Source organism: Halichoerus grypus, chromosome 11 (genome assembly GCF_964656455.1).
Source record: "Halichoerus grypus chromosome 11, mHalGry1.hap1.1, whole genome shotgun sequence".
Classification (NCBI taxonomy): domain Eukaryota; kingdom Metazoa; phylum Chordata; class Mammalia; order Carnivora; family Phocidae; genus Halichoerus; species Halichoerus grypus.
Window position 1 is genome coordinate 92,779,444 of NC_135722.1, and position 23,521 is coordinate 92,802,964.

Below are 23,521 nucleotides of genomic sequence, written 5' to 3' on the forward strand. Positions count from 1 at the left end.
ATAAAGAACCTAGAAACAGACCAACACAAATATACCCAGTTGATTGCTACAAGATGCAAAAGCAATTCAGTGGAGGAAGGACAGTCTTTTCATCAAATGGTGATGGAGCAATTATAATTAGACATCTATGGGTAAAAATAATAAATCTTGACACAAACCTCCCACCATATACAAAAATTAATTCAAAACACATCACAGATTTGAATGTAATGTGAATCTATAAAATTTTTAGGAGAAAACGTCGGAGAAGATCTTCAGGCTAGGCAGAGACTTACTAGACATGACACCAAAGCACAATACATAAAAAGAAAATATGGTAACTTGGACCTCATCAGAATTAAAAACTTTTGCCCCATGAATAACCTCATTAAAAGGATTAAAATAAAATCTACCACCAGGAGAAAATATTTGTAAGCCATATATCTGACAAAGGCTCATATCTAGACTATAGAAAGAGCTCTTGAAAATCAACATTAAAAACAAAACAATTATAAAATATGCAGAAGACATGAGCAGACATTTCACCTAAAAGGAGATAAAGATGGCAAATAAGCACATGAAAATTTTTCAACATCCTAGCCATTAGCAAACAAAATCACAATGAGGTATCAGTACACATCTCCTAGAACAGCTAAAATAAAAAATAGTGGCAACACTAAATCTGGCAAGGATGTAGAGAAACTGGATCACTCATAGCTTGCTGGTGGGAGTGAAAATGTTACAACCACTCCAGAAAACAGTTTGGCAGTTTCTTATAAAACTCAACATGCAATTACCATATGACCAAGCAATTTCACTCTTGGGCATTTATCCCAGAGAAATGAAAACTCAGCTCCACACAAAAACCTATACATGCATGTTCATAGCAGATTTCTTCATAATAGAAAAGGCAAAGGAATAAAATAGCTTAAATAATTTTGGAAAAGAAAAAAAATAGAAGGAATCACTGCACCTGATGCTAAGACATTCTGTAGTGACAGTAACAATCTACAAGTCTTTTTTGAGCGAATGGTTGAACAAATTCTGGTATATCCATACAACTGCATACCACTTGTCAATAAAAAGAAATGAACTGTTAATACAGGCAACAACCCAGACAGACTTTGAGGGGATTATGATTACCGAAAAAAGTCAATCTCAAAAAATTATATGTATGATGCCATTAGTAGAATAGAACATTCTAGAAATGGCACAAAAAAAGTAAAGCTAGCAAACGGATTAACAGTTGCTAGGGGGCAGGGATGATGAGAGTAGAGTGGGGTGGGGGTTGGTGTTCATACAAAGATGTAGCACGAGAATGGTCTTTTGTGGTAGAATGGTCTTTTGTGGTGATGGAATAGTTCTGGATCTTAATTGCACGGGTGGTTATACAAATCTATACATGGAATTAACTGGCTTGGAACTACACACACACAAACACATAAATGAATGCAAGTTTTTTAAGTGATGAAAACTGAATAAGATTTATAGTTTGATAAACACTAATGTACCAATGTCAACTTTCTGGCTTTGATATTATACTATAGCTACATAAGATGTCACCATTGGAAGCTGCCTGAAGAGAGTGCAGGACTATTTGTCCTGTTTTTGCAACTTCTTGGGGGTCTATACTATAACTCTTTCAAAAGTGTTAAAAAAAGGGGGGAAACTTAAAAAAATGAAAAATAAAAATATATTTTTTAAAATGGCCTACCTCCTTAACGTTTTAAAAGTCTTCTTGGTCTGTTAAAGCAGACTAAAATAACTATAAGAGAGCCTTTTCCTTCTGCGGAAGACAGATGTGGTCATGGAAAGAAAGGCCAACAAGGAAGCAATAAATGAAGTGAACAGAGGTAAATAGGCCAAATCTCTGGAACCTACGGGAGAAAAATAATATGCCTTCAGCAAAGAAGTGAGCCTCAGAGTTTAAATTAGAAGGATGGTGTGTGTTCACTGACACCAAAGCATGAAGGAAATAACAGTGACAGACGGGCTGGAGCAAATCTGGGTTTGAAGCGTTGGAGGGGGAGAAGAGCATCTCTGTGAGGGTGGATGGATGATAACACAGAGTCTATGCTTTGGGTGCAGCAAGGATGAACGTCCAGGCATGTGAGCGCTGATTGTCTGAGACTGAATCGAACCCTTGTTGATGAGACCTGCAGCCCCTGCCTGCCCCCACAGCGGGAGCTCTGCCTGCCTCCTCCATTCTTCCCTCCACCTAAACCCAAGGCATATTAATAATACTTATCATCACAACCTACATTTGCATAGAACCTTTCCATTTTTGCAAAAACGTTCCATATCTTTGACCTCATTTGAGCCTCACCATTCATTTGTAAGGTAGTCAGGGAAGGTGTTTAGGGTAAGGTAAGACAATTAAGAAAGACAGAGGTTTCACAGACTCATGTGGATATGGTGCTATGTTTTGGGTGTCTGGGCTGTGACAATCAGCTCTGGAATCTGAATTGTGGTCCCTCTTTTCCTACTGGACCATGTCAACTCCCAGAACACAGACTCTTTCCCAGGATGCTGTGCAGGGGGTGAGAAATTCAGAGAGAAAAGCTACCAGCAAAATTCAGCCTCGTAGAAAGACCTCTGCTTTTCAAGGAGCCATCATAAAAGAAAAAAACCCATCAGTTCATTAGTTCATGGGGTTTGTTTTTCTTAAGAAGAGAAAGGAAAGTAGGCAAATTTCACCCTGACTGGTTTTATGTTTTCAGGTAATTCCTGAGTCTTAGTCATACATGGGTCTTGGATTAATCAGAATTTATTTTTATCTTCCAACCTTCCCGCTGAAGCTTAGAGCGCTGTTCTTTGCTTGCCGGGTGAGGTTGCCATAGAAACTCTTTCAGGGGAAGCAGAGTCTCTCTTCACAATATTGTGACTGCAAGCAGGGACCAAAGCAGACCAGCCACTCCCTGCGAAGGAGAGTACTCTGGGGCCCCCAAAGCGCTCCATCTCTATGCCAAGATCCCTGTGCCCTGAGATGTGAATGTTTCCCGATCAGCGTCCAAGTACACACCCACAAAAATATCTTTTGCCCCCTGAAGCCTCATCTTCATCAGCCCCTCTTGGAGAATGGCTATGGAGCCCCGATATGAATGAGGAGCCCTAGTGGGAGTTGGCTCGCACTGGTTCACAAGACTGATCTGTGCATTGCTCCCCGGTTCCATGTTCCCGGATGTCCCATCAGCAGCTCGAAAATTAACCCCGGGTGGGAATATTTATGCCACAGAAATTGGTCAATCGTACAGATCAGGGCTTTTTACCTTTTCATCAGCTCACTACTGAGAACTTATCTTTCTCAGAAACTCTAAGAAGGTTTAATAACTGATTCTGAATAGGTTGTCTTCCAAATGTTGGTCAGTTATAGGTATCTCCGAGTCCAAAAGAGATAAAAGTAACTCAGATCTCCATAGAAGACTAGAACTCAGGTCTCTTCCACTTGTCCCACCCTTGTAACTTGTGTGTGCTTCTGTTATCACACTGTGCACTTCTATTTCAAATGCTGTCAGCTTCATTCCACTGTATCTCCTTGATAGCAAAAATTCTTTCTCATACATCTTTGTATCCCTAGTGCCCAGTATAGTGCTTGATACACAGATATTTGGTGCATGAGTTACTGAATGAATAAGTGTGTGTTAGAGCTGGAAGGGCCAAGAACTAATTGAACGCAGTCAGTATGCTAGTAAGAAACACCTCCCAGGAAAGTAATAGTAAATTGCCCAAGGACACAATCCTGTTAATGGTAGAGGTGAGATAGGAACTCAGCTGATACCTTCTAAAACTGTGCCACATTGTTCCCTGGTTCCAAACTTCCAGTATTTGTGACAAATACCACATTTGTGATTCATAGCCTCAGCCTTTTCCTCCGAACATTACTTGTTATAATCTTGTTACACGAGGAGCCCCCTGCACTGGAATTTCTCCATCCTTGTCTGGATGCTTCCACCATCCCTAAGTAAGGTAGGACTATTCCTACTGCAGTAATGTATGACTATAAGGGAAGAAGCTTCAGGACATTTCCATCAGACCATAGTGCCCTAGTCTCTTCCTCCCTTCCCTTCCTTTTTTTCTCTCTCTCTCCTTTCCTTCCCACCCTTAGTCCTGGATAGGCTTCTTTACTTGAAGATTGATATGATTCATAAATCATATCTTGAGTTCTTTCCCAATAAGTCCTTAATGTAAAATTCTAAATCTCATCAATGATCTGGATAGATAGGAAAACATCACATACAAGGAGAAGTGAGAAAGAAAATCACATCAATAAATTTGTTTTAATGTCATCTTTGCAAATGTCAGTATTCCTAATGTGGTGTCTCATGAAATGTTTCTTTTCTCCCCTGCTTCCTTCCCTATGACCTTGACCTGAAGCTCTTCTTTCCCTCCTCCTCCTCCTCTTTCTTGTTCTCCTCCTCCTTCTCCTCTTCCACCACCTTCATCTTCTTCATAAAATAAAATATAAATGTTAAAAGTATGAAATAATGTGATGAGTGCCCAAAGGGATATTAGTTTATCAAAATGCTAATATGTTTGGAGTAGTTTCTACTAACAGGTACTGAAAAAAAAAAGAAAAAAGAAAAAGTTTTTGGTAGATCTATAGCTGCATACCAAGTTCTTGATGATATATTAATTTGCTCTGGTAAAGAAACCACAACTGAAACAGCAGCTGCTGCTGGGGTCACCACCTAATGGAGGGTTCAGTAATCCACCATCATTCTTCAAGATTCAGCTGTCTTCTGTGCTGGTGAAAGGCAGCCATCAAAGCAAACTATTAGAACTACTCCCAGTCATTCAAGCTAAAACACTGAATACAGAATCTCTGGTCAGTGCACCCATATCAATAAATCCACCCTGATCCAATCATTCTCAGACATACCCCTCGGATTGTTTTTGAATCTTGCAATTTGGGTATGTATGGTATCTTCTCATTGGTCACACTTGTACCTGATCCCCACGGTCTGCCAGAACTTGTGTTGAGATTTCTAAACAGAGATATAGAAGCAACAAGAGGTGGGAAAGATGAGTCTTGAGGAGGCTCAGTGCTCCCCTACAAGACAGTGACCTCTGGAGTGGTCATTAAAGCTTCCTCAGGCAAGGTAAGCTAACTCCCTCAGACAGGGGAGGCGAGGCTACTTTCACAAGGAAAAACAGGGTCGGTGGAATTTTTGGTTTTAAAGATCTCAGTTTTATCTGCCCATTTGTTCCCAGCTCAATTTCAGGGCTCTCTGGTCTTCTACAAGAGACTCTGTGAGGCTGTGAATGCAATTTGTGTTAACTCAGCCTTTGAAGAATTCAACTTTGCATATGGCTTTCAGAAATCTCAGTCTCCAGGCTCAGGTGATAAATGTTTATTTCAGGTAAGTTACAGAAACTCTCTGGTTCTTTATCTGGACCTTGAGCTGCGAATTTAAACCCTGATCTCACTATTTCCCTTCTCCAAGTCCTTCAGTGGACTTTGAAAGAAACCATGTAACACCACAGTGCTTTACTTATACTTAATTATTCTATGGCAACATCTTCTTGATCATTCAGAGCTTTTCCTTCTATAAACACTTTGCTGCAGGTAACAACACGGGATAACCAACTAATTACTTTGCCATTATATGTCTTTGACTGCTAGTTACCAGTGATGACATAGTCTTTGATGTTTTTAAATTTAGCCAGATCAGAGAAGCAATTCAAATTCTCATCCTTCAAGTTCTTTTTGTCTGGAACTACATTTGGTTCCAATAACATACCAGGCAGAGAAAGAGAACTAGGGTGAATATTATGGATATGAGAGATTTATTGTAAGAACTGGATCTCTTTTAGACCATAAATTTTATTATAGGAATTAGACGCAAAAGTGAAGGAGCTAAAGAACCGAAGTTCTGGAAGGGGGAGCTGGAGAACAACAAAAAAATAGTCACTCAGCAGGTCTTCCTGAAGCACTGATACAGGTGGACAGGTCGGGGCTTGCGGGGAATTCTGGGAAGCAATCATATGGAGACACTAAAGTGGGACACAAAGGGGAGACTTCAGGAGAAGTCTATAGGAAGCCGTTGTCCTTAGCCCCTACCTCAGTGGGTACACAGCTAAGCCTAGGGCTGCTGTCTGGAAGACAAGCTGGATACAGAGCAGAGGAGAGAAAAAGGCGCCTCTGTGTCCCGAAGGTGGCTTTGTGTCTGTCTGTGACATGCTTCTGAGAGTAATGGCTGTTACTTCGCTTTGGCCTTCCAAATCTCATGCAAGTTCTGCTTTTGGCCAACTCTATACTAGAACCATACACGGTAGGGAATTCTGAGAAATAGAGATCCCAGTTTGACCAAGTTGATATAGCACAACCTGACACAACCTTCTAGGAGTGTGCAGGTGGAAGCAAGTGACAGTAAGTGCAAACCCAGAGCTGAATGTACAAATACCCAAAGAACCACATACAACCTGCTGAGACGAACAGTCATGTAATGGCAATTGTACTGTGGTCAACTTTTATCTGTCAGGCTGATGCTGAGAGGTGTTAAAAGCTGGGAATTGAAAAGAAGAGAATTATCTTGCTCTTTTTTTACTCTGACAGACTATTAAGTTAAATGTTTCCCTCCTCTATATTTTAAATATTTATTAATCAAAAAGCAAGGACAATGGAAAGTTACAACTCAGCTAATCCTCCAAAGAGTCTACTCTCAGGGGATATATTCACTAAACTTGTCACACTGTCATTCTAATCCCGTTGTCTATTAAAATCCATGGCTCTTTTTACTGTAAAAAACACACACACCACACATTTAGTATTAAGAAATTTTCTTCATTTAATTTATTAAAGCCTTGTCCGGGAGCTTCTTTTTTGGGTCGATTTCGGTAAATCTTCACAGAATCAGAGATAGGTGGATAAACTAAATTATTTGTCATTGTTCCTTCTACTCCTCATTGTATAATTTTACTAATGACATGAAACTCTTTCATTGCTATTTCCTGTGCACAGGCAGGGTGATTTTAAGTGATATCTGGAAAAATAGAACACAGTCCTAACAATTTGTGTCAATAAGGAAGTTTGAAATTTACAAGGCACTTTAAAATGTTTTCCCAGGGGCGCCTGGGTGGCTCAGTCGTTACGCGTCTGCCTTTGGCTCAGGTCATGATCCCAGGGTCCTGGGATCGAGCCCCGCATGGGGCTCCCTGCTCAGCAGGAAGCCTACTTCTCTCTCTCCCCCTGCCTGTGTTCCCTCTCTCGCTGTGTCTCTCTCTGTCAAATACATAAATAAAATCTTTAAAAAAAAAAAATTTTCCCATTTGAGTCTCAAAACAATCCAATGAAGTGAGCTAGGCAGATGTCATATCACCACATTTATAGACATGGAAACTTGGTCTCTGTGTTTTCAAACAACTTACCATTGCCAGAGCTCTTTCAGTTCATCATGCGAGCTAACAGAACTTATGCAACTGATTACGATTACTGGGTCAGAAGCTTTTCTTTTTCCCCAGGACTGATGATGGATTGCTCCATTTCATCCATACTTTATCACCTGGTAGTTTGTATGATCAACACACACATTTTGAGGTAGCACCAAAAAGAGAATGTGCTTTGGTAAGAGAAAAACCTGGATTTGAAAAATGGTTCCATCCCCTACTAGTTTTGTGGCTGTGGACAAGCTACTTAATCTCTCTGAGCTTCAATTTTTCCATTTTAAAAAGGGAAATAGTTTTTACAAGGTTGTGAAGATGACCTTATATAATGCACATTGTCAGGATGCCTGAGGCCATGCCAGGCACATAGCACGGGCTTGGCAAATGCCATTTTTCATCTATAAATCCTTTTTCCTCAAGGCTGAGGACAGTTATACACAAAGTCTTCCCTAATCCACCTCTCGCTCATATTCACAATTTCACTGTACCCAAACCACGCAGAGCCCTACTTAATTGTTCTCAGATTGCTTCCTAACGATCTGCTCTTTTTCATTCATTCAACAAATATGTAGCAAGTGCCAACTATTTTCAGACACTGTACTAAACTCTGGATATAAAACAGTGAAGAAAACAGACCTGTTCCTGTCCTCGAGGAGCTCACAATCAAGCAGGAAGCAGAGCTCATACCAGTAAACACCCTGGTAGATGTGTAGTAAGAAAGGGAGATAAATGTTGTAAATGGAAAGACCAAGTTGTGGTGTGGAAGACTGAGTTCAGCTTGGGTGGCGAAAGATGTTCTCGTTGGAGTGACATTTAATCAGAGACATGAGGGATTAGGAAAAAACCAATCATGTAAAGATGAAAAACTAGCATCTCCTAGACAGAGAAGAGTGGATATGGACACCCTAAATGGGGGAGGAAAACACTAGAAAATCAGCATGGCTGGAGTACAGGGGATGAAAGGGGTGTGGCCTGAAACCAGGTCAGGAGGCAGGCAGGGGCCAGACCACACAGAGCCTCGGACCTCAGTTGGCCTCTCCCAGAAGATTTTGAGTACCCACAGTTTATTTAGGAGGTTGGGGAGAGGGGAAGTGAGAGAGGGAGACAAGGAAGGCAATAAAGGTGTGTTATTGAACACATCACCACTGGCGGAGCCTGGATCTCCACCCTCTGAGAAACTCGAAGACACAGATATATGGGACACCCACCAGGGACACCAGGAAGTTGGGCTCTTTATCAACCAGATTCCTATGCTCCTTATGGCATTAATTCTCTGGCACTCCCAGCTTGCCATTTGTAGGCTTACCACATTCATGGCCAGGAAAAGAAGCCCAGGAGCAGAAAGTTATCGATGTATACTGAAAACAGCCTTCAATGTGTATGGATGAGTGCTGAGTAGTTGGGGTGGGCGATGAAGAAAGCCATACTGGACACATCATTTTCATTATAATGGGGAACTATGGGAGGATTTTCGTAGTTTTTTTTTTTTATTTTATTTATTTGAGAGAGAGAGTGAGAGAGAGAGAGAGCACAAGAGGGGGGAGTGGGAGAGGGAGAAGCAGACTCCCTGCCGAGCAGGGAGCCCGATGCGGGGCTCGATCCCGGGACTCCAGGATCATGACCTGAGCCGAAGGCAGTCGCCCAACCAACTGAGCCACCCAGGCGCCCTGGATTTTTGTAGTTTAATATGATAGTGTTTAGGTTATTAGCTTTGTTTGTCTGGGTACATTGTTAGATCCTTGAGAACAAAGAACATTCTTCACATTCCTTTAGCACTAGCCACAGTGATGACATGATGCTGTTTACATAGCAAGTACTAAATAAATATGTTTGATTGACTGTCCAGGGGTAAAAGTATTGATGGATCCAAGGTAACTGGACCACAAAAGATCAGATAAAAAGTTTTTTCAGGGGCGCCTGGGTGGCTCAGTCGTTAAGCGTCTGCCTTCAGCTCAGGTCATGATCTCAGGGTCCTGGGATCAAGCCCTGCATCGGGCTCCCTGCTCCGTGGGAAGCCTGCTTCTCCTTCTCCCACTCCCGCTGCTTGTGTTCCCTCTCTCGCTATGTCTCTCTCTGTCAAATAAATAAATAAAATCTTTAAAAAAAAAAGTTTTTTCATCAGTATGTTTGGCATCGGGTTTTATAAAGTCTTTTAAAGTGGCCAAATGGCACATGGGCCACCTCAGTATCCAGGGAGTCAACTATAATGTGGGCTATTCATAGGAAATATTTCAGAGAGAATTCAACCCCACTTTTAACCCTGAGAAGGACAGAGTAGTGTAGTGGTTGAAAGTACCGATTTTGGAGTTTTACCCAGATCACATAGGGCCTGGGCCATAACCCTATCAGCAATGGGCCCTTGAACAAATTACTTAACCTCGTTAGCCCTCAGCCTCTTCATCTGTAAAATGGACATAATATGAATTACATTACCTCACAGGGTTAGTATAAAGGTAAGATAAAATAATATTCTATAATTACATATTCCATGTAATTAACATTCAATAAATGTTATAGTTACTAATATTTTTACTTTCCTCAGGGTTGTTCTGATAGGTTTTCTGGAACACAGATAAAAATGTACTCTCAAGTTCAGGCCAGACAGAGAGTCAAGAGGAGCCCCTGGTCTGCCTGCACTTTAAGCCTATACGTTAGGGGGAAAAAAATCCCCAAGCCCTCATTTCCAGTGGATACTTCTTCCCAGAAATAGACTTTCCCTCCAGGAATCGAGGGACATATTTGTAAAATGAACAGAAGCATGGGGGAGGTCGAGTGTGGACTCACACTCTCCCCAACCGGCCCTCTCATCTACCAGCTCCCTCTGTGCTGCTTTCTCCCTCCCCTTCCTGGAGAACTCAGAGGGACATGCATGGAACTGTGAAGTATCTTTATGTAAAAGGCCCCACCAGCTGGGACTGCACTGGCCCACACCTTTGTATTCATCTTTTCCCATTTGCATTTTTTTCTGATTTCAAAGATATATATTCTCCTAGAAATTCTGGAAAACGTATAAAACCATAAAACAGTAGGAGAATAAAGCTCTTGAAACCTTCTCTAGGATGTGATTGCATTCACCCAAGACATGCTAGCTGATTTTTTTCTAATAACCTTAGAATCACAGGCTTTAAATTGCATCTGACCTGAAAGTCTTTTATAGCTATCTTCCCTTTCTTCTTGCTCCGGTCTCTGTGAAAACAAACACTTGTGAGTCACCATTCTCTGCCTCTGAGTGTAGGTGTTTGTCCACTTTTGTGCCTCTACTTCCTGGACGAGCATGGGCTGCCAAGAGGAGCAATGCCCAGATCCAGGTCAAAATGACATTTGTGCAGGGGGCAGAATGGAGGGGACAAACCCAGAGTGGGACAACAACCAACAGCCAGGGGTGATGAGCTCCGGGGAGGGGTCCTCACTCTGTAGGATCTTCTATTGTGGTCTTCCCACTACAGTTATGAATCCGGACCAGGAAGGCAGCTCCAGCTGCGGCCTCATCTAGCTGGAACAGATACTCATCCAAATGGAGAACAGGAGGTGACTTTTTAAGGGAATCTAAATAAGGCTTTCAAACTCGGCAACTGTTCAGAAGGCTCGTCTTCCCTCACAAGATGAGAATGACTTTTATGCCGCCGGCACTGAAACTTCTAGGAAAGCTGTAGATCTGGTGCTGCTCATTCCACTGGGGGTGTCGAGTCAGCAGGGTCTGGTAGGTGAGGAGTGAAAGTTGGGGCTTCTCAAGTCCATGGCATGAAACCAAAGAGGTTACATCAGCTGGAAGCTGTACTGTCTCTGTCCTGCCAGCCAAGAAAGAGAAAGAAAAAAGAAAAGAAAAAGGGGCGGAGGGGGGAGGGGGGAGGAAAATACCTAAATTTCCCCAGGAAGATGATTCTCTCCTTGATTCCACTGTCTGTTAAGCACTCAAGAATTTCTTCTTTAGCTCAAACCCAAGTTTCTCTTATTGCCACTTCACCTCATGTTGTGTATCCTTCCTCCAAGAGATGAAGCTCCTTGGTAGCAAGAAAGGTAGTATAGGTGGTGCCCGAGTCAATCATGAATCTGTTAGCTGTGTGACTTTGTGGACTTTTCCTTGCCTTGCTGCTCTTTGGTCTCCTTATATGTAAAATGGGCAGAATAATAACACATGCCTATTAAGGTTGTTGTAAGGATTACATGAGATAATATATGTAATGCTCCACAATGACAAACTCAATAAGCATCAGTTATAAATAGAATATTAGCAGCAGACCCTTCCATGGCATTGGTGATGTCTTTGATATCGTGATCCAACTTTTAAGCTGAGGATGAATTAGATCCTTTAGTTCTCCTTTTTTCTTCCTTTTTTTAAAAAGCCATCTTCTGTTTTTTATATCGCTTAGATTTTTTTTTTAGCCACTTCCTGATAATTCAAAGTAGAATTTAAAGGATCTAAACTCTTTTGTTAATTTACTTTAAAACTGAAAGCACCATCTTCTGTTTGGTAAGTCTCAGGAAAGTGCTGGAATCCTCTTCTCTCTTTTCACTGGGGTCCTGAAGATGAAGACCAAAGCAGTAGACCATTCGTGAGGAGACTTAAAAAAGAAGCAGCTCCTTTACTCCTAGTTTCTGCCTCAGCTACACACAGAAAGGAGCCAAGGGCATGTCTCTTTCCTGCTGCCTAAAAACAAGAGACATCTTCTCTTCCCTCTGAGGCCTTCAAGGCTCCCAGGGACTGCCAGCAATACACAGTTGCTTACTTATTGGGGTCATATTTACGCATCACACATGGCAGGTACAGAGGAACTATGGTGTTATTAAGAACTCAGCCTTGTCCTTTTATGAACTTGAAATATTCCCCTAAATTTGACTTTTATGTTCTTCATTTCTATTAACTGAGTCTTTTCTTACCTCATTCCCCAGCCCTCAACAATACTAAATCTCTTATAATTCTTTCAAAAGAGTCCCTATGCCCAATCTATTTCTACTCTCCGGAAGAGACGCATTCATTATCTCTGCTCCTACATTGCCATATCCAGGTGGTTCAACTCGTCCTTTATGGAGTTCACAGAAGTCACAGTCACTCTTGTACCCTCCTCAAAGTTCTCCACCAACCTCCCTATACTTTGCCCATCTTACTCAGTGGTTTCTTCACCTAAAGAATGGTTGTTCTCTCTTTTCGTCTTAATCATCACCTTCAAGAATGCCAACAATCCATGCTGATAATGTTCCTTGTATTCTGGTCTCACATACTCTTTTCCTTTCTTTTTAATTCCAGAGACAGGCAAACATTCACCAACTTTCAATCCAGTCCAGCTGAACAGTTAGTGAGTTCAGTAAAGAATTGTTGACTTACTGGCCTGGATCTGAGCCTGAAATTTCTCCCCCTGCTTTATTCATTTGAATGCTCTAAGTTTGTTTTGATTTTATTGTTTTAAAAAAATTCTGGGAGCAATATTTGCTTGCTGGAAAAATAATTCCAATTCTTGCAGAAGTATATAAATTGAAAAATTACATATTCCTGATCTCTTCAACTCCAATGTCTTCCTGCTGCAATGTACTCAGTCACTTAGCAGGACCTCCACAATACAGACTTGCTTAGCCCTTGATGTGGTTCCATGCTAGAGATGTCAATACCCCAAATATCCCCTCTGATAATGATCTCTTGCTCTTCCTTCTCTCTCAACTACTTACAGTCCCTAACACTGCTTCTTAGTCTTCCTGTCACCACCAGTTACTCCCTGATTCTTTTTTATTTATCTTTTATTTATTTATTTATTTATTTATTTATTTATTTATTTGAGAGAGAGAGTGGGCACACGTGCATGTAGAGGAAGGGGCAGAGGGAGAGTGAGAGAGAGAAAATCTCAAGCAGACTCCCTGCTGAGCGCAGAGCCCAACTCAGAGCTCGATCTCATGACCCTGAGATCATGACCTGGGCTGAAATCAAGAGTCGAATGCTTAACCAACTGAGCCATGCAGGTGCCCTACTCCCTGATTCTTTCTTCTTCTTCTTTTTTAAGATTTTATTTATTTATTTGACAGAGAGAGAGAGAGCACAATCAGGGGGGGCAGCAGGCAGAGGGAGAGGGAGAAGCAGAGCCCGATGTGGGGCTCGATCCCAGGGTCCTGGGATCATGACCTGAGCGGAAAGCAGATGCTTAACCAACTGAGCCACCCAGGTGCCCCTTTATTCTTCTTCTCTATCACATCTGTTGGTTAATTAACCATTTCACAAACATACTTTACACCACTCCAGGATGTCTCGACACCTTAAACTTCTCCTGTTCTACCTTGCCACTCTCCAGCCTTCAGGAATGGTTGGCAATGTTACTGGAGAAAGCCTTGAAGCCATTTGGAATGGATCCACCACAATCCATTCTTTGTTGGGTCCACTGATACTCACATCTGCTTTCATTCACTTTCTATTAATTAATCATCCCACTTCCTAGAGAATTTTCGATCTCTCTCTCATTCTCCTCAAGGCCCCAGTTCTGTCCAGCTTCCCACTTATAGCAAATAACTTTATTGCCTGTTTTACTGACATATAATCTCTCTCATTTGAGCAACTTCAAAGTCTTTTCTTGCTACCTCCACATCCCTGTGTATCCTTCTTCTTTCTCCTCTTCCACCTCCCCTGAAGCTGAGGTTTACTCCAGCCAGTGCTCTTGGTTCAACCCCCTCCTCCTTGTTATGAAGCTCATGCATCAGTGACTGCCCTTTTCCCACAAATTTGGTCTTTCCTTCTGAGTTGACTTCTAAGCTTTTGCCGATATGACCTTCCCAGAAAAATCCTTACTTATCCTAAAGTTTCCTATCAACAATTTCACTCCCACTATCAAATGTTTTGCAAATATAATCAAACCAATCGCATCACTAGTTTTGCACCAACACTTCTTGTTCTTCTTCCATAATATGGCCTCCTCTTGACCCTCAGCTGAAACTCCTCATAAGGTCATCAGTGATTTCCTGATTACCAAGTCTCCCAGCCAATTTTTAACCCACTTAAGTCTCTGCTACCACACTCACTATCAGTATGGAACATTCCCACCCCCACTTTCGTCCCTGACACAGCACTATTTTGATTTCCTATCACTTTGATCACTCTGTTTCCATCTCTGTTACTGGCCTGACTGCTGCCTCTACCCTCCTAAATTTAGGTATCCTTAGATCTCTTATACTTTATAGTCTCTCTTTCAAATATCAGCCATTTCCATTACTTCAATTATCACTCTATAAGAATGACTCTCCTATCCTGATGACTAAATCCATGATCTCTTCTGAGGACCAGATTTAAATTTCTGGGCAATCTATCAGAATCTGCGACACAAAATATACCAAACAAAATCTAAGGTTCATCAGTTTTTTCCCCAAATCACCACTGCTGCTATCTTTTCTATGACTTTGGATGGCATCGAAGTTGTCTCCTCCTCCATGACTAGTGTGAACTTTCTTCCCTGCCTCACACTTGGTCATTTGCCAAATCCAATGTATTACACCTTCACATTTTCTTCTGAATCAGATATCTCCCACTCATACTGCCCTACATCAGCTCCTTTTTCCTTCTTACTACAGCTAAAGCAATCATTTCTCCTATTTTTCCCATTCCATGTCTCTTATTCTGCCAGATTAATTTTCCTAAACCCCATTTTATATCACCTCACTCACATGCTTTAAAATCTCCAATGACTCCCAATTATCTCTCAGACTAAGTCTAGACTCCTTAAAAGGCATTAAAGACTGTTTACTTAATTTAATGTTTCCAGCATTATTTCTCTAAGTGTATCCAGGGTTGAGATGAACTAAATCATTCACTTTCCCTATCTCAGGTCTGAAACTTCTCTGCTTCTATGCTTTTGTTCATGTTGGCTTACCTGTAAAGAATGTCATGCTTGGGGCGCCTGGGTGGCTCAGTCGTTAAGCGTCTGCCTTCGGCTCAGGTCATGATCCCAGGGTCCTGGGATCGAGCCCCGCATCGGGCTCCCTGCTCCGCGGGAAGCCTGCTTCTCCCTCTCCCACTCCCCCTGCTTGTGTTCCCTCTCTCGCTGTGTCTCTCTCTGTCAAATAAATAAATAAAATCTTTAAAAAAAAAAAAAAAAAAAAAGAATGTCATGCTTTTCAAACACTTCCTATTGAAATCTTATCTTTGTTTCAGGAAGGTTTTAAATGTACCTTTTTTGGTGGACCTTTTACTGTTTGAGGTGTAGCCGACCTTTTAGCTGGTCCTCTATATCTTACTCTTACTCTGTTTTATAATATAACCATTTGTAAATGTGCCGCCTTCTCACTCCTGATGTCTGATCCTCACTATAGATTGTGTCTTTAATACTATTTTCCAAGAACTTTGCTAATTTCTGCAAATTCAAAGATGAATTAAAATTTTTGTAATTTCCCTGGGAAATTCAAACTTTCCTTACCCAAAGGAAGCCTGTATTTATATTTTTCATCCTCATTCCCCAATGCAGGTTTCTCATTCATCTGAAAGGTGAGTGAGTTCCTACTCTCACTCCTTTAAGGGTGGAGAACATAGAGAAGGTGGGGCCATCTTTACCACCATGGCAAGGGAAATTGTGTTCTCCAATCCCCATGTTGGAATTCAGAATGCAAATCTTTGCACTAGGAGGGAGAACACAGACTAGTGATGGAAACAGACCCCAGCGCACCCAGTTACAAGGTTATTTGACAAACGCTGTGATAGAAGTGTGGGGTGTGGGCATCATCTCCATCATGGTGTGGGAGAATGGACGAAGAAATCCGAGGGCAGGATGAAAGACCTTGGCAGCCACTCAATCAGGTGTTCTCAGTGTGACTTCATTAATCATTCTGAAACACAAAGTCCAGCTCTGTGCCTTTCCCAAACACTCAGCATAGTCACATTCTCTTATAAGTACTTACAGAAATGCAATATTTTTAAAAAGCTATGTTATTGTTTCATATGGTCTGAATATGGAGTCTCTTCCCTCTCTTCCTCCAAGTCCTGGAGTTGTTGTGTTGAGCTCCTCCTGGCAACACACAGCTGCTAGTGGAAATCTGAGACCCACCATTAGTGTGGGACATCAAAGAATAGAAAACAGAATTGGTGGTTTTGCCACATACAAGTTGAGTGGCCAAGTCACTGAACTTCTGTTGACTTTAGTTTTCTAAAAAAAAAAAAAGAGAGAGAGAGAGCTATAATGCCTACTCCTTATTTATGAATTTATGAAGAAGGGAGGAAATAGTGTTTATTTTTTTAAAGATTTTATTTATTTATTTAATTGACAGAGAGAGAGAGAGACAGCGTGAGGGGGAACACAAGTAGGGGGAGTGGGAGAGGGAGAAGCAGGCCTCCCGCTGAGCAGGGAGCCCGATGCGGGGCTCAATCCCAGGACCCCAGGATCATGACCTGAGCCTAAGGCAGTCGCTTAACCAACTGAGCCACCCAGGCGCCCCGGAAATAGTGTTTATTAAGTTTATGCTAAGAGGTGCCTGGCTGGTGCAGTTGATAGAGCATGTGACTCTTGATCTCAGGGTTGTGAGTTCAAGCCCCAAGCCGGGCATAGAGCTTACTTAAAAAAAAAAGAAAAAAGAAAAAAGTTTATGCTAAGGGCCAGGTGTTGCTCCAGGTGATTTATATGTTTAATTCATTTTTTTTTTTTTTAAGATTTTATTTGACAGAGAGAGACAGCGAGAGAGGGAACACAAGCAGGGGGAGTGGGAAAGGGAGAAGCAGGTTTCCCGCTGAGCAGGGAGCCCAATGCGGGGCTCGATCCCAGGACCCTGAGATCATGACCTGAGCTGAAGGCAGTAGCTTAACCAACTGAACCACCCAGGCACCCCAATATGTTTAATTCATTTAATCTTCATAAATAGCTACAAGGTAGGTAGTATTATTATTGTTTTCATTTTGACAGAAGAAACTAAGGTTCAGAAGAATTAAGTAACTTGTCCAAGGTACAGAAATAACAGGCAGAGTATCCAGGATAAACCTGTCTGATCCCAAAGATACCATTCTTTTCCATTGCTCCATTTAGCCACTCCAAATCATGGCCTTACTTGAAAATGGCAGTGTTATTCAGTGATACATGCCCCAAATTAAGAATCAGGAGTGTATTACCTGCATCTACAAGGTGATCCTCTCAGGACACTCTTTAACCCCCAATCTACCATTTCCTTTCTTTGGGAAATTTTACTCATCTACTCAAATATTACCTCTTTCAAAACTTTCCCAGCTACCTCCCTGCTCCCCAGGCTCAAAGTATAATCTGTGACTCCATCTTCCAGGCTACCTATATACAATAACCATACAATTTCAGTTATTGTTTTAAAGCCACAGACTAATGCAATACCTAGCATAGAGTAAGCACTCAGTAAAAATTTTATAAATGAATGAATAAGTGAAGTTTAACAGGATGCAAGTAATTTAATCTCTCTAGATATCAATTTTCTCCATCTTTAAAATAGATGACTAGGCTCTCATATGTCACATATATCATGAGAATTCAATGAAATATGTTGTGTTCATAAAAATAAAACTGTAAAATGAGGCCAAGCAGTTGTTCCTTTTGAAAAGGAACATAGACATTATTCTCTTTCTCTCTCTTTCCTTTTTTTTTTTTTTGAGGAAATAAATGTAAGAGAAGTTAAATGACTTGCTCATTCAACTTGTATATGACAGAACTATGACTCAAACCCAAGGCTCTTTGTCTTCAAAGTCTTAAGGGCTAACTTCTTCCTATAAGATCTTCACCATCAAAAGACACTTCCATGTGCAAATCAATCAGAAAGTTAATGACTCCCCCATACACAAAACAGACCAACAACAAGGAGTTTTTCATTCATATTAATCCATGTGAGCTCTCTAAATGATAAGTGACTATAAGCCCTCTCCACTCTGGAAGAAAGAAAGAAAAAAGATAAAAGAAAGAGAGAGAGAGAGGAAAGGAAAGGAAGGAAAGAAGGAAGGAAGGAAGGAAAGAGAGAAAGAAAGAAGGAAAGAAAGAAAGAAAGAAAGAAAGAAAGAAAGAAAAGAAAGAAAGAACACAAATTATATTGGATTTTTTCTTGTCTACTTACTTAGATTCCATACTTTTCTGTAATACTTGAAGCTTTGTGAGTAAAGGGGTTATACCTACTTTTTCTTACATATAAATACACAAACACAGAGCACTCATCTTAGGACTTCACACTGCATAAGGAGTCATTAACTTTCTGATTGATTTGCACATGGAAGTGTCTTTTGATGGTGAAGATCTTATAGGAAGAAGTTAAGTCCTTAAGACTTTGAAGACAAAGAGCCTTGGGTTTGAGTCATAGTTCTGCCATATACAAGTTGAATGAGCAAGTCATTTAACTTCTCTTATATTTATTTCCTCAAAAAAAAAAAAAAAGGAGAGAGAGAGAAAGAGAATAATGTCTACTCCTTAAAATCGTTGTAAGGATTAAATGAGTTAAATCCATACAAAGTGCATAGCATTGTTCTGGGGCCAAAGCACACTCTCAAATATTATGATAATGATGAAGATAATGATGTTGGTGATGAAAATGATAACAAAGGCATTGACAAATCATGAAAGGTTGATTATTTCTCATCATGCTGAAGTTAACAGCTGGGTACATCTCTGTAAGGATTAAAGAAATAATCTAAACAGGAGCCTAACACCTCATGGATTTATGAGACTTTACAAAATCCAAAACACATCCACCCATTAGTTCATTTGTACTTCCAGTAACTCTGGGAGGAAGACAATTAGAGAGAGAAAATTGGTTCAGAGTGGTCAAGTGAAAATGTCAGTACTATCTCAGAGCCGAAAGAGGCCTGAGACAGACATCCTGTCCCCCACCTGAGGGTCATTTTGTGGTTTCTTTTTCTCCTTCTTCAATATTGTTTCTGATGAGGGGCGCCTGGGTGGCTCAGTCGTTAAGCGTCTGCCTTTGGCCCAGGTCATGATCCCAGGGTCCTGGGATCAGGCCCCGCATCGGGCTCCCTGCTCGGCGGGAAGCCTGCTTCTCCCTCTCCCACTCCCCCTGCTTGTGTTTCCTCTCTCACTATGTCTCTCTCTGTCAAATAAATAAATAAATAAAAATCTTTAAAAAAAAAAAAATATTGTTTCTGATGAGCATTGAGTCATCCAGGGCTCAGGTGTTGTTTCTTCTGCACCAAACATCAGAATAACCAGATGTTTTAGTTCAGCAGCAAAGGCAATAAGGACCTTATTTCTCCAAAAGTCTTTCTCCTTGTGTCTAGCCTAAGAGCCCAAGCCAGAAATGCATAAGAAATTATGCCAGAGTAACAGCAATACTTGAAATATAACTTTTCTTCTGGGAAGCTTGAAGTACCTTATCACCAGTTATATTTTCTTTTTCCCCATTCAAATGTTTAGATTATTATAACTACCTATTGACAGCTTTCTCATAGATGTGTACCATGGGCTTCCTGAAGATTGGTTAAGATCAGTGACACTGGCTACTCTTGCCCATAGGACGTGTTATGAGTGTTTGTGGGGCACTCCTGGATGTCAAGAGTGTTCTGGCTTCCCTGATCAGCAGATGAAATTCAATTCAATTCAACAAACATTTTTGGCCTCATTTTACCTGCCAGGTTCTCTGCCATGTGAAGATCCAGGAAGGGATTGCATAGTCTAGTCATATTGTCACTATTTCCTGTCCTAATCCCAAACTTCCCTTGGCTGGCGACAGTAACCACACAGCTGGCATTCGGATGAGGGAATGATTTGGGGGAGCCTGATATCTCCCAGTCCCACATGTGCTCTTTGCCACAGTTTAAAATAAACATGTTTTTTTACTCTCCTTGTCCCATGGGTTATGCACTATTTTTCAAAATCCATTTAGAATAGCAAAAGCAGGTCACTCGACTTGCCTACATTGGGCTCTGATGTCTGCATCTTGACTCTTAGTTCAGGTATGTGTTGATCTTGAAATGCATCAAGAAGGGGCCCACACCGTCTCTCCCATCTGTAGCTCCCCTGTTCCTTCCCAGCCCCCCCTTTTCAGGAGATAATTTTGCTTCCTTTACTAAGATCCATATGTGTATCCTAAGATCTCTCTCTGCTTTATCTTTACTCAGTGTCACTGCCCCTAATGCTGTTTCTAATTTCCCCCCATAATCTTAGTGAAATGGGTTTCTTTCCTTAGGAAAAGTAACATCTCCATGCATATCTCAGATGCCATTCCTCTCTTGCTGTCAGAGTCATTTTTTCCCCTCTACCTCAAAATCTCTAAATACCTCAGGCCCCATACACTTCTCTCCTCTTTCTCAATCTCTGAGCACAGTTGGCTGGAGTCCCCTGTAAGGAGGAGTGTCCCTCAAGTCTCAATATTTTCTTTCCTTGTCTATTGTGGCATTGTGTCTTTCTGATCTCCCATTTCTCTGATTTTTTTTTTTTTTCTGTTCCCTCTACTGATTATGGCCTGGGGTCCTCACCCTTTCCACCCTATTCTTACTCATTCATCCATCCATTTATTCATTCATTCAGGATTCATAGAGGATCTAATAATCTGCCTGGTACCAACCTGGGCATAGGAGTACAGCAGCAAACAGAGCAAACAAGGCTGCTTTCATGAAGCTTACATCTTGACAGGAGGAAACAGAAAATAAGCAAATGCATTAAATTTCAAATAAAATAATTCTTGGATAGTAAGAGAAGATATAAAGAACAAGAAGCAGGATAATGACATAGAGAGTAGCTTCAGATGGGGAAGTGAGCAGGAAACCAGTTTAGAAAGCATGACCAGGAGTGCCACACTAAGGAGAAGTCACTTGAGGCAAGACCTTAATGATAAGAAACCAGCCACAGGATAAAGAGCATTCTGGGAAGAGGGGACTTCTGGCACAAAGGCTCTATGTTGAGAAAAAGCTTAATAAGTTTGTGTAATGGAACATTGTAAACAAGACAGGGAATGGTAGACACAAGTGTGAAAATCTAGCCAGACCTTAGGGCAGGCCTTGTTAGGCCATGGTGAGGAGTCTAGATTTTATTAAGTGCAATAAAATGCCATTGAAGGACTTTAAGCAAGAAAGGTACATGATCTTATAAAATACAAAAAGTGCTCTGGCTACTGTTTGTAGACTAAAATGGATGGTTTCCTCATCAGCTGTAAAGGGAAGATGGTCATAAGATTGGAAAAGATTAAAAACAAAACAGTAAAAAAAAGTACTGAAACCAAAATGGCAGAAAGGAGGAAGGCATAACTTAAACAATTAAAATGAGTTAAAAATTCTTAGAACAAGGCAGAATGTACTTCAGGGAACTTAAGGTACTTTCAAGAGTGATGGGGAGCTACTGCCAAAAATCAAAGGAAATGTCAGAAAACTGGAAAGACCAAATGCTCCTATTTTCAATAGAAGAGAGAGTGTCACATGCAAACTAGAGGCAAATAAGCTGTTTCTAAAATCTCATGTAAAATCCTCAAAGTGGACAAGTAAACATTTAGAAAAGAACATTGTGATTATTTCCTAATAGCACAAATGGATGTAAGAAAAATTATGTAAAATTAAGCCAGTTCCCACTGTGGTGGTGGTGGTGGTTGTGGGGGTGGTATTGACAGATTTATCAGACTGAAAATATCTCAGTTGCTCTATGTATTTGGATGGGACTTTCAATAAAATCATAGAATCTCAAAGGTTGTTGGAACTTTATTAGTAATCTATTCCAAATTTCTAACCTGTAGAAGATTTTTTTTTTCCTGCAACATCCCAGTAATTCTTTGGAAAACAACTGCTTGAACATAACAAAAGGTAATTCATTTCACTTTGGAATCATTTGAAATATATTGCTGAAAATCTATTTCCATGTAAGTGTAAACCATTGATCCTACCTCTTTTCTCTGGACCATTATCAATGTAATTTTTCTCACATACACCCTTTGTGTTAAGTTTTCAGGATGTGTCATGCTGTAAGTATGGAAAATAGAGAGACACATTTCAGTATTTGTGATTGAGCAACCATATCAAAAAGTCTAATTAGTAGCTCATTGTCAAGCTAGAGTGAGATCTCTAAAAGCATGTCAATGGACTCTTCTTTGGTTTTTTTCCCCCTATCTATTAAAAAAAAACACCTATGTTTGGATCAGGTGATTGTCAAGCCGAGAGATAAAACAAAGCTGAAGAAGAAAGATATGTTGGATGATTGAATGTGGATTCAATAAGAGTATTAACAGGATGTGACAATTAGTTGAAACTGATAAATTTTAACAGCAATAAATGTAGTTCCATAATCATTTTTCCAAAATTCCCAGTATAACTAAAAACGACTCTGCAACAGTTCAAGTGAAAAATACTTAGGACTTTTAATTGACCACAAGCTCATAATGAGTGAGATATGGCAGTAAATGTATTTGAATAGACATACCCTCTAAAGCAAGTGTGGCCATAATTCCCCTGGATTTATACTAGTTAGACCACACAGGGAACATCATTTCCTGTTCTAAATGTCACTTTGAGAATCATGCTGACAAACTACAAATCCTCCTGAGAAAGTGACAAAAACAGTTTCGGGACCACTTAGTGGAGTGTGGGGAGGGAAGAGGACTGTACAGAATTCTACTGAATGTAAAGAAGAACTTCTTTAAGCAATAGAAGGGACAGGTACCTGGGTGGCTCAGTCGGTTAAGCATCTGCCTTCAGCTCAGGTCACGATCCCAGGTCCTGGGATGGAGTCTGGCATAGTCCCTGCTCAGTGGGGAGTCTACCTCTCCCTCTGCCCCTTCCCGCCCACTCATGCTCTCTCTCGCTCTCTCTTTCAAATAAAAAAATAAAATATTTTTAAAAAAAAAACAGAAGGGACTAACTTAGGAAATAGTAAGCTCTTACCACTAGAAAGAGTTGAGTCTATTCATCAGGAATGTTCTTGGGGGATTCATGAATTGAACAGGTTGAATTAAGTCAACTTTAACTTCTCTTTCAAGCTTAATACACTGAGCTTCAAAGGGCTGGCCTCCAAAAACAACATAGAATTTATGACCTGGTGGCTCCATGCCCAGGAAGAAGGTCCTATCTTGGCGACCTTCTGCTGTTCTGTCATATGTTAGGAAAGAGAATTTCCTGCCTGTGGTTCGTTTACAGTCAGCTGTTACTCTCCCGTTCTTTTTTGGAATATCAATGTCAAGCTTCCCCTTTTGGAAAGGGAGCAGGAGGGAATAAGAAGGGGGAGGGGGAGATTTTTGTATTAATCTTTCATTTCAGTTCCAGGCATTC